Consider the following 15,883-nt stretch of genomic DNA (forward strand, 5'->3'; position numbering starts at 1 on the left):
TCAGAGCCATTTGAACCATTTTTGATAATACTCACCCACGCACTGCATGTGAAACTGAAAGTGCTCAACAACACTTACAGCAACTTCCCTGGCCAGCACGCTCTCCGGACTTGTCTCAAATCGAGCATATGATGGGACGAGAAGTAACTCAAGCGACTCGTCACCCAACAAAATGGCTCTGAGCACTATGGGACTTAACTTCCGATGTCATCAGCCCCCCTAGAACTTAGAACTACTTAAACCTAACTAACCTAAGGACATCACACACATCCATGCCCGTGGCAGGATTCGAACCTGCAACGGCAGCGGTCGCGCGGTTCCAAACTGTAGTGCCTAGAACCGCTCGGCCACTCCGGCCGACTCGTCACCCAACAACTCTTACAGAACTACGTGAACAGGTCGAACAGCGGTGGCATAACGTTTCTCAGGACAGTATTCGTCATCTGCATGATCGACTTGATGCCCGAGTCAGCGCCTGCACTGTCGTCCGAGGATGCTGCACTACGTACAAAAATTGGTGTTTCAGCACAGGTCGATACCTGGTACCACGGAACCGCTTGTGCTATTGATCTGTAAATGTAATATTTACTTGTACTCCATATGCAACGTTGCAACAATAAATCTCGAGTGAACTGAAAACTTTTAAAAGGGCGTACTAATTTTTTTCCGGCAGTGTACGTGAACTGTGAGGAAGTGGATGCTGTACAAAAATCTTAAATAATTTTTAAAAATATTTTTATTATTTTCTATCTTTTAGACGTTTTTAAAAAATGTATCAAACAGTTTTTTTTTTTGTCATCAGTCTACTGACTGGTTTGATGCGGCCCGCCACGAATTCCTTTCCTGTGCTAACCTCTTCATCTCAGAGTAGCACTTGCAACCTACGTCCTCAATTATTTGCTTGACGTATTCCAATCTCTGTCTTCCTCTACAGTTTTTGCCCTCTACAGCTCCCTCTAGTACCATGGAAGTCATTCCCTCATGCCTTATCAGATGTCCTATCATCCTATCCCTTCTCCTTATCAGTGTTTTCCACATAGTCCTTTCCTCTCCGATTCTGCGTAGAACCTCCTCATTCCTTACCTTATCAGTCCACCTAATTTTCAATATTCGTCTATAGCACCACATCTCAAATGCTTCGATTCTCTTCTGTTCCGGTTTTCCCACAGTCCATGTTTCACTACCATACAATGCTGTACTCCAGACGTACATCCTCAGAAATTTATTTCTCAAATTAAGGCCGGTTTTTGATATTAGTAGACTTCTCTTGACCAGAAATGCCTTTTTTGCCATAGCGAGTCTGCTTTTGATGTCCTCCTTGCTCCGTCCGTCATTGGTTATTTTACTGCCTAGGTAGCAGAATTCATTAACTTCGTTGACTTCGTGACCATCAATCCTGATGTTAAGTTTCTCGCTGTTCTCATTTCTACTACTTCTCATTACCTTCGTCTTTCACCGATTTACTCTCAAACCATACTGTGTACTCATTAGACTGTTCATTCCGTTCAGCAGATCATTTAATTCTTCTTCACTTTCACTCAGGATAGCAATGTCATCAGCGAATCGTATCATTGATATCCTTTCACCTTGTATTTTAATTCCACTCCTGAACCTTTCTTTTATTTCCATCATTGCTTCCTCGATGTACATATTGAAGAGTAGGGGCGAAAGGCTACAGCCTTGTCTTACACCCTTCTTAATACGAGCACTTCGTTCTTGATCGTCCGCTCTTATTATTCCCTCTTGGTTGTTGTACATATTGTATATGACCCGTCTCTCCCTATAGCTTACCCCAACTTTTTTCAGAATCTCGAACAGCTTGCACCATTTTATATTGTCGAACGCTTTTTCCAGGTCGACAAATCCTATGAAAGTGTCTTGATTTTTCTTTGGCCTTGCTTCCATTATTAGCCGGAACGTCAGAATTGCCTCTCTCGTCCCTTTACTTTTCCTAAAGCCAAACTGATCGTCACCTAGCGCATTCTCAATTTTCTTTACCATTCTTCTGTATATTATTCTTGTAAGCAGCTTCGATGCATGAGCTGTTAAGCTGATTGTGCGATAATTCTCGCAGTTGTCAGCTCTTGCCGTCTTCGGAATTGTGTGGATGATGCTTTTCCGAAAGTCAGATGGTATATCGCCAGACTCATATATTCTACACACCAACGTGAATAGTCGTTTTGTTGCCACTTCCCCCAATGATTTTAGAAAATCTGATGGAATGGTATCCATCCCTTCTGCCTTATTTGACCGTAGGTCCTCCAAAGCTCTTTTAAATTCCGATTCTAATACTGGATCCCCTATCTCTTTTAAATCGACTCCTGTTTCTTCTTCTATCACATCAGACAAATCTTCACCCTCATAGAGGCTTCCAATGTATTCTTTCCACCTATCTGCTCTCTCCTCTGCATTTAACAGTGGAATTCCCGTTGCACTCTTAATGTTACCACCGTTGCCTTTAATCTCACCAAAGGTTGTTTTGACTTTCCTGTATGCTGAGTCTGTCCTTCCGACAATCATATCTTTTTCGATGTCTTCACATTTTTCCTGCAGCCATTTCGTCTTAGCTTCCCTGCACTTCCTATTTATTTCATTCCTCAGCGACTTGTATTTCTGTATTCCTGATTTTCCCGGAACATTTTTGTACTTCCTCCTTTCATCAATCAACTGAAGTATTTCATCTGTTACCCATGGTTTCTTCGCAGCTACCTTCTTTGTACCTATGTTTTCCTTCCCAACTTCTGTGATGGCCCTTTTTAGAGATCTCCATTCCTCTTCAACTGTACTGCCTACTGAGCTATTCCTTACTACTGTATCTATAGCATTAGAGAACTTCAAACGTATCTCGTCATTCCTTAGTACTTCCGTATCCCACTTCCTTGCGTATTGATTCTTCCTGACTAATGTCTTGAACTTCAACCTACTCTTCATCACTACTATATTGTGATCTGAGTCTATATCTGCTCCTGGGTACACCTTACAATCCAGTATCTGATTTCGAAATCTCTGTCTGACCATGATGTAATCTAATTGAAATCTTCCCGTGTCTCCCGGCCTTTTCCAAGTGTACCTCCTCCTCTTGTGATTTTTGAACAGGGTATTCGCTATTACTAGCTGAAACTTGTTACAGAACTCAATCAGTCTTTCTCCTCTTTCATTCCTTGTCCCAAGCCCATATTCTCCCGTAACCTTTTCTTCTACTCCTTCCCCTACAACTGCATTCCAGTCGCCCATGACTATTAGATTTTCGTCCCCCTTTACATACTGCATTACCCTTTCAATATCCTCATACACTTTCTCTATCTGTTCATCTTCAGCTTGCGACGTCGGCATGTATACCTGAACTATCGTTGTCGGTGTTGGTCTGCTGTCGATTCTTATTAGAACAACCCGGTCACTGAACTGTTCACAGTAACACACCCTCTGCCCTACCTTCCTATTCATAACGAATCCTACACCTGTTATACCATTTTCTGCTGCTGTTGATATTACCCGATACTCATCTGACCAGAAATCCTTGTCTTCCCTATACTTCGCTTCACTGATCCCTACTATATCTAGAGTGAGCCTTTGCATTTCGCTTTTCAGATTTTCTAGTTTCCCTACCACGTTCAAGCTTCTGACATTCCACGCCCCGACTCGTAGAACGTTATCCTTTCGTAGATTATTCAATCTTTTTCTCATGGTAACCTCCCCCTTGGCAGTCCCCTCCCGGAGATCCGAATGGGGAACTATTCCGGAATCTTTTGCCAATGGAGAGATCATCATGACACTTCTTCAATTACAGACCACATGTCCTGTGGATACACGTTACGTGTCTTTAATGAAGTGGTTTCCATTGCCTTCTGCATCCTCATGTCGTTGATCATTGCTGATTCTTCCGCCTTTAGGGGCAATTTCCCACCCCTAGGACAAGAGAGTGCCCTGAACCTCTATCCGCTCCTCCACCCTCTTTGACAAGGTCGTTGGCAGAATGAGGCTGACTTCTTATGCCGGAAGTCTTCGCCGCCAATGCTGATTATTTATCAAAATTTAGGCAGTGGCGGGGATCGAATCCGGGACCGAAGGCGTTTTGATTATGAATCAAAGACTCTACCCTTTTTTTTTTACATGATTACATTTAGGAAACGTGTACAAATGAGAATTCTAGTAACTGTTACAAGTAAGTGTTACAACAACAAAGATGGCATAAAAGAGTAATCAAAAAATAAAAATATAAATCACTGATGTAATTCCAACCAAAAGGTTCTTCAATAATGTAACTGGTTCCACTTGGAGCCTCGCCATCGTTATCTGATATCTCTAATGGCGCCTTTGAAGGGCATCTGCAACGGAGGCATTCTGCTTCGCTAGTGCCTCAAGGAAAACAGTATCCTTGCAGCAGCTTGTCTCTTCCTTTGCTCATGGCTGACAAGGCAGAACGTTGAGCCGTTAGTGTGATGCGGCACAGAACATTAACCGCAGCTTGGCACTTCCCAACTGAGTGGGGGTTAACGAAAACGCAGCGTAAATAATTTGCGAAGAGCGTACGGTATTTCGGTGTGCGTTCGAGGGCTTTGTGAGCATTTTGTAGGAACCACCAGTAATCAAACTGCTCTTTCTCTTGAACCATGTAAGCGCATGATATTTTGCAGCCGGAAAGTAAGTTTCATCGGGACAGAGTAGGGTCTGAGGGTCAATCATATCAGGTGTGACCCGGAGGTAACAAGCCAATATCTTCTGTGTTAGTCGCCAAACTCCGGACGATGATGCGCAAGTAAAACGATGTTCATCGGTATCCAAAAGGTGACAATTTGGGCAATAAGGGGAGTCTGCCAGTCGAATAGTGTGAAGTCGCTGTCGTGTGGTATATTTTCTGTTGGCGATCTGATACCACTTCGAACGCACCGTGGATGACAGAAAGTTGAGGTGTATCGTTTTCCACACTCTTGGCCAGTGAACCGTAGGGTACTTGTTTTCCACTACGTTATGGGGAACAGCCCGCAGAAGTTTGGTATAAAAATCTTTTGCCTTTGGTGGACGTGTGGCGGAGAGGTTCGAGCTGACATAACTGTAATCAAGAATCAAGGTCGACACATGGGAGAGTTGTGGTGCGACGTGCGCAACCGACACCGGCGGGACGTTAGAGACTGGCATCAGAACCTGTAGTAAACGACCCATGAGAGAGGTATATTGACTTTTCCATCGTTTCCTCATGTTGCTCATGTAAAGGGCAGCTGCTCACGCCCTGACGTTGACCAATCCCAGCCCTCCTTTGTGCACTGGGAGGGTAAGAGTGTCGTATTGTACTTTAAAGATATGACCTGCGGAACCGTGGTAACTGAAGGCCGCCTGAAGCCGGAGACCAATCTGCAGCGGTAGTGGGAGGACCTGTGCCACGTGGTTGAGTTTTGATGCTACGTAAAGGTTCTGGTATACAACACGTTGTAGCTGATTCAAGTCCCGGAGCAGGTTCTGTCGCACCATTGCGAGTATTATCTGTAATAACCGTCGGTAGTTTGCTGCAGCTGTTTTACGTACATCTTTCTTGAGCGTGATTCCCAAATATCGCAGATTAGAAACTGGTGGGAGGGGAGCGAGGGCTTCCGGTCCGAGACCACGCCCAATATCCAACGCCGCCGACTTGTTGGTGTTCAGAAGACTGCCTGCGGCCTGTCCGTATCGCTCAATCCAGGTTAGTACGCTTTGAACTTCGTCATTGGAACGAACCAGCAGTAGCAGGTCGTCAGCGTATGTCCTATAGCGAAAGGTGACGTCCCGCAGCGTGATGCCACATAGGCGGTGGTGAAGGCCCCCTAGGGGTGGTTCGAGTGCTATTGCATAAAGGTAGGTAGAAAGGGGACAACCCTGTCGTAGAGACCTCTTAATGGGTACTGGTCCTACCGTCCTTCCATTGACCTGGACGTGTGAGCTGGCTGCGGTCCAAAGACGCCGTAGGGTGTCGATGAGGCCCGGGGGGACTCCCATACAGTCCATCACTCGTAGGAGGAAGTTGTGGTGCACTCTATCAAAGGCGCGGTTGAAATCGACGGAGACGATCGGCGCTCTCAGACGGCACGCAGAAGCGATCGCTATTAAGTCCCTGCAGTCACCGGTGGCCATGTGTATGTTGGCTTCTCCCCACTGTGACGTCTGTTCTGGATCGAGGATCATCGGCAAAGTCGTCCTAATACGGCTCGCCATAATCCTGGTGAAAATCTTGTAATCGGCGTTCAGCATTGTAAGCGGCCGATAGTCGTTAATCGATAGCCCTCCACCTGGCTTGTGTACCGGTATGAGAAGACCTTCTACAAACGCTGGCGGCACAACACAGTCTGGAGACATAAGTTCGCGGAACATTATAACCCAGCGAGGCATCATGATGTCACGGAAAGTCCGGTAGAATTCGATGGGCAATCCATCAGGTCCAGGAGACTTATTGGCCGTACCTTTGTCCACGGCGTCTTCGACTTCCTCGAGTGAGATTTCCTCTGTTAGTGCATTCACGGTAGCCTCGTCGATAGTACGTGTTACCTGCTGTAACACTTCAGTAGTGGCCTCGTCATCGACGGTTCTTTCCTCGTAAAGATGACGAAAATGATCCTCCACCGCCTTTACTATGGTTGCTTGGGTCGTACATAAGCGACCGTCGTATGTCCTGAGTTGTGTGATTAAATGTTGGCGTTGTCGGCGCTTATCCGCCACAACGTGGTGCATAGTGAGTTCCTCTGCAACTGTTCGGTCGTGCCGTCGCGAGCGGACTACTGCACCTTCTAGTCGGCGCTTCGTCATTGATAGTAAGTGAGCCTTGATTCTGCTTTGGTCATGTTGTCTCTCCGGGGAAGGGGGTAAGGCGTCGAGGTCCCTGAGTGCCGCGTAGTAAAAATCGAGGGTCTGTCGATGCCACGCAGTCACGTCCTTGCCATATTGCATAAGTGTCCTACGGATTGCTGGTTTGGCACAGAGGAGCCACTACTCCAGGGTCGAGGTGTATCGTGGGTGGCGGCGTTCACAGTCAGTCCACGTTGCTGCAACTTGCCGACGGCAATCCAGGTCCTGGAGATGAGTTATGTTGAGCTTCCAAAAGCCATTTCTGCGCCAGACTTGTTGGGGGCGTAGGTGCATAGTGCAGATAAGGGCACTGTGATCGGAATAGGCTTGAGGCCGTAATTCGGCGTCCACCACACCTTGTGTGAGATCTTGTAACACATATATGCGGTCAAGTCGGCTGGCCGAATGACTGGTAAGATGAGTGTGGCCAGAGCGGTTACCGTGGACTTTTTCCCACGTGTCGCACAAGTGAAGTTCTTGGATCATCGCACCCAGTTCTGAACAAGGCATGTAATGTGGGATTTGGTCCTTGGGGTGAAGTACGCAATTAAAATCGCCGGCGAAGACGCTGTGGTCATATCGTCCGAGGAAAAGGGGAGCGACATCTGTGGAGTAGAATCTGGCGCGGTCCTGACGTCTTGTGGTACCCGACCGCGCGTAAACATTAATGAATCGGGTGTTGAGTGCCGTAAATGCTATTCCTCGCGCGGAGGGAAGAAACGTGACGTCGGTAACTTCAATACCTTCACGCACTAATATTGCCACTCCGGTGTCTGCAGGGCTACCGGGCGTCACATGTGTGGCGTAACCGTAAAAGTGCGGGATTGAAGTCGTTTTCACTTCTTGTAGGAAAGCAAAGTGTACTCCCATGGCTCGTATGGTTTCTTTCAGAAGTTGGATCTTGACTGGAGAACTGATCATGTTGATATTCATTGTCGCCAGGCGGTAAGCCTGGCAACGCGTTGTTTGGGCAAGGTTATCCATGTTGAAGTTGGAGAGAAGCGAACATCGGAAGTGATGTCACCCCCCGCCGAACGCGGTCCTCCTTGTGCTGCTTATGCTGCATGATCCGGCGGCGCCTCAGCTGGCCGCGGATCGGGATCTTGTGTCTCGACGTCCTCGGCCCACGAAGCGGGCGCGGATGTCTGTTCATGTTCCATAGCCTCGGAATGTTTGATAGTATGGGACCGGGCGACTTCGCTGGCTGCACTGGTACCTTCCCGCTGCTCACTGTTTCTGTCAATGGGCTGATGGTCGAAAGCTGCATGTTTTTCTGTCTGTTCTGCAAGGTTGGAGTCGGTGGAAACAGCCTCAGCTTCGCGGCTGGCTTCTTGAGTGGTCAGTTGTTCTTCCCCGGCCGAATGCGAACCGCTGTGTTCCGACACGGTCCGACGACGGCGCTTTCGGCGTTTCGGTGATCGCTGTTTCCGTACATGGCCTTCATTGTCAGAAGACGGCACTGACTCACGCTCCGCCGGAACAAACGCTTCGGTCGGTACAACAAGGGAATCAATTGCCATCTTGCCGGCGTCAATGTGTGTCGCGTTCGGTAGCTCCAGAGTCGTAGTACTATTTTCCACCACTGGCCAGGTCGGCGGATCATCCAGGTTTTTGTCCGTGGAAAGTGATTCTTGTATCGCTGAAGCGGTCGGCCGTGTCTGTTGTGTGGAGAACGTCGTGAGCGCCGCCGCGTAAGTCACGGGTGGAATAGTCTTCGCCGCTGGTGGTGCAACGTCCTTCGGTGGGAGTTGTGTGATCCGACGCTGGAGGCACTCGGAACGAAGGTGACCTTCCTTGCCGCATCCGGAACACGTCTTCGGCTGGCCGTCATAAATGACTATGGCCCGGCATCCTCCTATATGCAGATTGGATGGCACGTGACGTTGGAGATCTATGCGCACTTGGCGTACTCCATTGAGTACTGGATACGTCTTAAACTGGGTCCATTTTTCAGCCACGTGTTCGTGTACCGTGCCGTAGGGGCGGAGCGCCGCTACAACTTCTGCCGCCGGGAGTTCAAATGGAAGTTCGAATATGCGTATAGTCCGCAGTCCCACTGCGGCGTGGCCGACCTCGACGTTGCCAACATTGCCATCTGCGTGGCAGAAGCGGAGTTCTTGTTTCATCTCACGAAGCACCTTGTCGCATGTAGTTTCGTTTATGAGCTATACATAGACCGTGCTACTGACGATCGAAAAGTGAATGCCGACAATGTCGGCAGCCGGGATCTTGGCTTCCTCTTTTAAAAAGCGTTCGACTTCGACCGCCTTTGGTCGGGTAAAGTCGTTCCGAAATGTGAATTTCAAGGTTGATCTTCTGTATTGGTTTGCCATGGTCTTGTAGCGCTACGGCGTCACGTTAGTGTCGGCCGAAGAAAGTAAACAAGGCGCGCGGGCCCTCTCTGACAGCGGAGAGCACACTGCCCGAAATTACAACCAGGACCTACGCAGAAAACGTATTAATCGGCATCACCATGACAAAATGCCAAGAACTCAACACTGTCTCATGCGTTAACCATAACGTTTCCCAACGACGTTAACAATGCTACGGGCGTCCGGAGAAAATTCATTTTTTGACTCTCGTCAGAAAAAAAAATTAGATTAATAGTTAGGACAGGAATATTTGTTAAATAATCATTAACTGTTCCAAATCCGATTTATAGTAATTGAGAACAGATTTTTTAATTTTAAGGGAACGGGAACTTCGTAGACTAGCACCATAGTCAACAATAATTGTAATATTCAACCACTTTGTCATATTTCACACAATTGAGCAACGCATTTCGAGAGACGCTGCTCTCATCATCAGGTTGTCAACAATCATCTCGTGTGTTTGGAGTACTAAAAGCTTTAACAACGCAATTTCGGAGCTCGTGAAATAAAACACACTGGAATGTGCGTTCTCGTCTTTAAAATCGTCGGATTATGTTTTTGGCAGTCCCATCACATACCGTAACCGCGCACCAGGCTTGTCCTCTTCATCAGCTGTGAACATCAGTGGTGCCCAGCTGACTCTTCTCCTCTTGTCCGGGTATAGCTATGAGCAGCTCACAGAGGACAGTGTGTAATAGGACAGCTAAGGACGGAAGTTGTGGATTTTAAGGTAATACGAGGACAGACAGTCCAACGTGTTTCTGTTTTATGAACGTCACAAACGTGTTAAGATTTGTTCTGTTTTAGCTATATGAGCTGAGTGTTGACAAGTTGTTGATTAAAGTATTGCCTCTCTAAAAGCGTTATGGATTTGTGTGAAGTACCAATAAACTGCTTGAATGCTACCAGTTATTACTGATAAAGTATAAGAACAGCCAGCTTACATCCAAAAGTTGATAATATCAAAAAGCACTGGATCATATTAAATGTGTTTGGCTGCGACAAAGAGATGGCAGAGAGGGCGCATCTGGAGAATGTGCAGTCCTTTCATATTTACTGGTCATCCAGGGTTGTTGCTGCCCGTAGCCCGTAGCCAATAGCCCCAATAAACACACTGGATGTCGCTTCTTAACAGCCCATAACGTTTGCCGACCCACGTATAGTGCGGTATTTCACAATCAACGATAAAACCTAAGCCGTGTGTTCATGTCGTAGCTTACAAAATATGGTCACTGCAGTCTCAATTTAATGATGCCAGTAGCCAACGCAATCCCACCTTGTCTCCCGTGTTGACGAGCCGAGCCACGTTCTTGTGGCAGTGTTAAGACACAAGAACAGCATTCGGGAGGACGACGGTTCCAATCTCCGTACAGATCTTCAGATTTAGATGTTCTTCGACTTTATTAAATCGCTTATGGCAAATGCCAGAATGGTGCCATTGAAAAGGACACGACCGATTGGCTCCCAGTCTAAGTTTGTGGTCTGTCTATAATGACCTAGTCGTCGACGGGAGGCTAAACCGTAATCTTGCCTACTTGCCTTCTTGCCTACTGATAGTTCATGTTTTAGATGAATGTACCATAGAAGCATTAGTAGCAAGTTACGCAACTCAGGAACCTATGTTTTCCGTGAAATAAGTAATGATCGCATTAAGAAAACTTGCCTTACGTTTCCACTGATGTAAGTCATTTGAGCACTACAGTTATTCCGTAACACTGTCACCCTGACTAAACGAACCTCTTGCGAAACGAGCCGCTCTTCGTTGGTGTTGTAAATTTCTTACATTAATCTCGTCTGGCAAGGGCCCCAGACTGAGAAGCTGCACTCAGGAAACGGTAGATTCTTTCAATGAATTTCAGGTTGGCATCTGTTTTTCCAACAAATAATTTTATTTAGTAATGATATTCCTACGACAATCCCTTGGGAAACTCTCGAAATTACTTTTACATTCGTTTATTTCGTTCTTTTAAAAAGGGAGTGTACGGTTATAGCCTCCAGGAAGTCCTGAATCCAGTCAAAAATCCCGATGTGTTAGTCAGTAAGCTCGTGTTGTGATCACTAACTGATTTTTAGAAACTGTGTGGAATATCTTCCGGATATCAATGAACACAGTATCAAGCTAGGCGCCACTGTCTACGGCACTCTGGATCTCATGATACAACAGAGGTTCGCAAGATCTATGTTTTCAGAATACACGTTCATTATTTTAGATGAGAATTAAGTTCTCGAAAAAGGTCAGAGCGCACGGGTATGAAAGGTCTTTCACATTCACAACTAATTGAAATCAGCAATATAGGTCTATAACTATATGTAGCCATCCGACGATCCTTCTAAGAAACTGATAAGACCTGCAGTTCTTTTTTTTACTTTGTTCCTACAGCTACGTACGATAAACTGATGCTACAAACGGAGCAAGTTCTTCTCCATAATCTGTGTAGTATTTTGAATGTTTTTCATTAGGTCGGTATGTCATCTCATTGTTGAGTAATATTTGCCATTTCGACGTGCGAGCGATGATTGGAAAGCGGAACTGTGTTACTATTGCCGCGCGGGGTAGCCGTCTTGTCACGGTTCTTGCCGCTCCCCCCGTCGGAGGTTCGAGTCCTCCTACGGGCATGGGAGTGTGTACTGTCCTTAGCGTAAGTTAGTTTAAATTAGTTTAATTAGTGTGTAAGCCTTGGGACCGATGACCTCAGCAGTTTGGTCCTATAGAACATTACCACAAAAAACTGTATTTCTATCTTCCACATTGAACACCGAATTTCGTGATTCGGCCTTCTCTCTCTCTCTCTCTCTCTCTGTTGGCAAATGCCGGCCGCGGTGGCCGATCGGTTCTAGGCGCTTCAGTCCAAAACCGCGTGACTGCTACGGTCGCAGGTTCGAATCCTGCCTCGGGCATGGATGTGTGTGATGTCCTTAGGTTAGTTAGGTTTAAATAGTTCTAAGTGTAGGGGACTGATGACCTAAGAAGTTAAGTACCATGGTGCTCAGAGCCATTTGTATTGGTAAATATTTAAAGCTTCTCGTATCGCGTATCATACGCACTTTTCTGCTTTGTTCAGCTGTTGTTTGTCAACGAGACTTTGGCTTCGCTGACTGTGAACAAATCCTTTTTGCTTTCGCTGAAATTTTCGATCAGGGCTATTAAACAGCGGTGGGTCTGTCTCATCTTTGCTCGACACAGGTCCAAGGTGTATTATATAACGCATTTGAAGTTTATTCATTTGCACTCCACATCTTTGTTCACAGAGCTTAATACGAGGGTTGACGCTTTAACAGCGGCAACACTACCGTAGGGGTGAAACGCAATGGAACCAAATGTCGCTTATACCAAACGTTAGTTACATACACCAACCTTACATCAGTGCAGCTGGGCTCTTCTTTCCCACATCACGTGCATGCGCAGTTACGAGAAGAACAGATTGCCTTGTACTGGACTGTCTACTGAAGTGATGACATGATGTTATAGAAAAAAGAACACCGTAGCTGGCTAGAAGTTGAATGTGAGGTCGTACTGCACGACACGGTCATCAAGATCTTCAAGAGGCTTTCGGGGAATCTGCATTGCCTTGCAGAGCACGGGCAAAGGGGATCTCTAGGATCGTGACTTTAAGAGGTTAAAGCTACATACGACTTGTACAGACTTCGGAACATTATCCTAATAATCGCATCTGATTATTAAAATTATCTACCTTAAGCATAACTAAGAACGTAAATATATTGAAGAGAATAGTGTGCTAGCAAATTCTTCTCCGCACGACAGTGGGAAGAACCCATCTGGAGTAACAAACGAAGCAGAGATTCATTTTCTGAATAACTATTTTATTCGAAAAACATATTATGGTATGTACTAAGTGTGTTTACATGCATACGTCTAACGGCCGTGAGCCTTTTTACTGTCTTAAGTATAATCAAGATAGTCTGTAGGTGCACTGCACAGAAAGATATATTTGCGACAACAGTAATTATTCTGTGCAGAATTTACAGATAACCATACCCGGGCCACGCGGCTTTCGTAGCGTGGAACGGCCATTTCTGGATATCTTTCTACTAGATTCTAGAAACACGTTACAGAAATGCACGCGATTTCCTGTTAGCGATAGCAGCGACGAACATTTGGCAGTGAGAGCGACTGCAGAGTGCATTGTGTCGGCTATCTCCGGAAATTACATACACTTCGCTTTAGATCAAACTCCTCACGAAGCTCTTAATAGACAATTCAGCAGCGCAATTTGCTCCATGGTGTTTCCTGCAGCTGGGCCCACTGGAAGGAAAAGCGCTGTCTTGCTGCCTTTAGAAGTAACTACATAGCGACCCTTTTTACGTTCATGATAACATCGGAAAGAGTAATTCTTTTTAATGCCCCGATTGTTTGTGGAACAGTAGATGGTGTGCAACGTTTACAGAGTCATGTTACAACGAGTGTAATGAATACTTTACCCATTTACTGCCTCTAACGACCGCATAGTCAAAGCAGCTTTAAACCTCTTTATTACTTCTTTAAATACTGACGTACCATCCAGCCCTTACATAACCCGCAATGTTGTGCGTGAGGCAATGAGCTAATCTCGTCACATTAACGTCACCAAAGATAGAATTGTGTTTCCTTTTATCTATAGACATCTATATCGATACTCTTATCACTCCAGCGAGCTGTATGGTAGATTATGTTTCCCAGTGTACTACATAAGAGGGGTTGAGATAAATTTTTAATTACTAAATCGAAAAATTAAGCTGTGGATATGAAACTTCGTGATGGTGTTACTCGTTTCCCAAATACACTACTCTGCAAGATTTAAGAATGATATAGCTAAAGTCACATATTAAATACTCTCTGGAAACGAATGAGAGCGCAGGAGCGTATTGCTTGAGGACTCCCAGTCGCGGACAGGAACTTTGACGTCACATGACGTGAAATCAAAGTGTCTATAGCGACAAATGCAGCTGACCCAGCAATACGACGCAGTTGAAGGAACGTGGAACGACAGTGTCAATCAGCGAGCAGTTACGGTGAACCGTAGCGGTGTTCTTCATTGCAACAAGGCTCGGAGACAATTTGATGGCTTCACACGGTGAAGAATCATCGTGAAACTGGAATAAGGAAGAAGCGTGACCAGTGTAGCCCAGGAGTTTGGTACCGCTCAGAGCATTATTTCACTTGCACGGGGAGTGTTCCAAACCAGAGTCACTGCTGCCTACAGGAGAGGAGCTGCTCATCCACGGTCCACTACAGCAGCAGGGACCCACGTCAAACAGCGGGTGTAATTGCAGTTACATTGAACAGTGCTGAAGGCACGCAATCTCACGTTCCACGGTGGTACGGTGACTCCGTGGTGGTGGCCTCTTTGCCGAACGCCCAAAACGTTGTGCTCCGTTCGCACCAACACTCGGCGTCGCCGTTGGCGATGGTCCCAAGAGCACTGCTAATGGGCCAATGAGAGCGAGGTCGAGTGCAATTTTTGGATGAAAACAGATTCAATCTGAGTCGTGATTCTGGACGTACCCTCATATTTCGAGTGGTGGGAACAAGTTATGTACCCAGGAAAATTGTCGAACATGATAGTGATCCAAATGTTATGGTATTGGGAGTCATGATGTTGCACAGGCGTACTGACCTCCAAATCTTTAAACACGATACACTTAACGGTCAGCGATTTTATGAAACTATACTCCATATGCGTCTTTTCAGGAGTACATTCGTCCTTGAATTTATTTTTGTGGATGACAATGCACGATCGCATCAAACTGCGCAGGTGAAGGAGCTCTGGGAATGACAGGATATTCGGCGAATGGATTGGCCTGCCAGTTTCCCCTACTTAGATCCGATCGAGGACGTGTGGGATGCGTTGTGGAGACCTATTAAAGCACGTCCACATGCACAGACGACTATCCAGCAGCGGCCAGCAGCGCTGGTGGTGCAATGGAACCCCCTATTAGAAGAACTCCTTATCAGCCTTGGGGTCAGCATGAGAGCATATTGCAGAATATGCAGCGCCGTCCATGATGATCACAGACAACATTAAGACAATGTCTTGCCTTTTTTTCTTAATGTCCAGAGAATCACCATAAATCACGGTGTTAAAGTATGCATTTTAGAGCACATGTTTACTGATCTTTCTTTCTTGATTTGGTCTATACTACCACTTCTCAAAATACGGAAAGCAAATAGCTTGCAGTAGAAGAGATCTGCTTCACAGTATCGAAGATCAGGAACTGCTCATAGCTCTTAAGATATGCTTTTTAGAGCCCATGTTTACTTCACTTTTTTGTTTGGAATGATCATTCCTGTCATATCCCTGAATATTGACCATCACTTCTGAAACACCCTATATAATTTCCCGATTTCTGATTTTATGTTTAGCTGACAACGCATGAACACTCGTTCATCAAATGCTGCCCGTGGGTATGAAACATATGTATTGTAATATCACTTCATAAGCTCACAAGTAGATGTAGTGAAAATAGTTACATTTGTTTCAGGACTTAATCTGAGCTTTTCTGCTCTCTATTATAGCATCTGAATATGGCCTTTGAAGACCGAAACCTGTTATGATTTTATCATAAAAAGTGACTGAGTCAAAAATAAAAAATAATACCTTACTATAAGTCTGTCATTGTCTCCACAAAGGGAATGTTGTTTTTCTTCCAAAATGTCTCATTACAACTAGAACAGTTGAATGTAAGTGATACTGAATGGTACG

The sequence above is a fragment of the Schistocerca serialis genome, chromosome 3 (genome assembly GCF_023864345.2).
Source record: "Schistocerca serialis cubense isolate TAMUIC-IGC-003099 chromosome 3, iqSchSeri2.2, whole genome shotgun sequence".
Classification (NCBI taxonomy): Eukaryota; Metazoa; Arthropoda; class Insecta; order Orthoptera; family Acrididae; genus Schistocerca; species Schistocerca serialis.